We start from the raw sequence: 1,968 nt of genomic DNA, 5'->3' as shown, positions 1-1,968 counted from the left end.
ACATAATGGGCCATGTGCACTCTAACCACCTCGGGTAATCTAGACCTGCATTTCAGGATCGTAAATCCGAAAACTTACCGCTGACCCTCCAGAGAACAAATGAATATAGCAAAATGGCAAGTAGGGTGAGTTTATCAGATAATAATAAATATGTCAGTAGATTAAACACAATATATCTCCTAGTATGTGTCAGCGGTAAGTTAATGTACTGACAACGCTAAAATCCGGGACTCAATTCCCCGCGATGGACATATAGCTCATTATGTAGTTTTGCACTAAGAAAACAACAACAGCAGTAATCCCAATGCCAATAGTTTTTAATGATTTATTAGTTATATATTCAACATGGAGATTAAGAGTAATATTATTTAATAATTGGCCTGGCATGACCAGGTGGTTAGGACACTCGGGTCTCGGGTTCGAATCACCGCCACACCAAACAACCAAACATGCTCACCCTTTCAGCCGTGGGGGCTTTATAATGTAACGGTCAATCTCACTATTCGTTGGAAAAAGAGTAGCTCAAGAGTTGGCAGTGAGTGGTGATGACTAGCTGCTTTCCCTCTTGTCTTCCACTGCTAAATTAGGAACGGCTAGCGCTGATAGCCCTGGTGTAGCTTTGCGCAAAATTCATAACAAACAAACTAATTTTCAATAACTACTCCGCAGATGTAGTTTAATTAGGTTTGCTGGCTATTTTCAGCTTTATGGACATTTTATATGTCATAATTTATTTTTATACAAAAACTACGACTAGTTTAGAACACAAAAACATAACAGAAAACAAACAAACAAAAAATGAAAATTTGAAATTGAACAATGAGGTTGTAATCATTTGCATGACATCATAATACATTCTAATTTTTTTGTTTGTAATTAAGCACAAAGCTACACAATGGGCTATCTGTGCTCTGCCCACCACGGATATCGAAACCCGGATTCTAGCGTTGTAAGTCCGCATACATACCGCTGTGCCACTGGTGAGCAACATTCTAATAGTTAGCTTTCAAACAGTTACTCTTGCTTTTACACGTTAATTTTATTGATTTAAAAAAAACAAATTGGCAATTATCCTTAATAATTCTTTTACTGTCAGGAACAGCTATAACAACAAGTGAAGAGATTTTGAAAAGTTTGTTGTATAAATGTCAGTCAGTTTCCTTAAGTAATGTTCTTAAAATCAAACAACACTTGATATATTGAAAATTATTTTTAAATTAACTATTTTAACGTGTTAATAACAAGATTTATGAAAGAGGGAATAGATGCGATCATACAAATAGGGATTTCCTGCTGATTTGAACCTTTTTTATCTATTTTTTCATCAGAATGTTTCAAATGTCTTGAATAGAAGATAAGAAACTTCAAAAACTTCGTTTTTATATTTTGAATTACAGTTTGCGAAGATTTTTCACTAGTATTAGATAAACATTAAATGTACCTTCAATTTAAATACGTGACTGTAAAAGTTTTGGATTAATGAATATTATCAAATTGCTCATATAAGGCTTGAAAACAGTCAGCAAAAATAAATAAATATAAATATAAGCGTAAAGACACACATTGGGTTCCTTGTTATCTGCTTACCTCAGGGATCTAACCGCAAATTTTAGCGCCATAACTCTTCTAGCTTATTGCTGAGCCATCGCGGTGGAGTCATTACACATTTTTAGTTTCAGTAAAGCAGTGAACACGTCTACATAAATGTATTCATATTTATGAATGTAAACGAGCGTTTACTTATAAATTAATATTCTGTTTTAAAAAGTTTTCACCAATGGTTCAGTGGTAAATCTGGAGATTTACGACACTAAAAATCAGGTTTCGATATCAGTGGTAAGCAAAGCATAAATAGTCCATTGTGCAGACAAAAAGCCTTCAAGTTAGTTATAAGTATTGTTACGTCTCCGTTTGTTAATTAATTTTCCTTAACTTCGTTCCGACGAAACTTTAGCGACACAAGTCCTT

This window comes from Limulus polyphemus, unplaced genomic scaffold, assembly GCF_000517525.1.
Source record: "Limulus polyphemus unplaced genomic scaffold, Limulus_polyphemus-2.1.2 Scaffold4603, whole genome shotgun sequence".
In the NCBI taxonomy this organism is placed as follows: Eukaryota; Metazoa; Arthropoda; class Merostomata; order Xiphosura; family Limulidae; genus Limulus; species Limulus polyphemus.
This window is presented reverse-complemented; position numbering follows the sequence as displayed.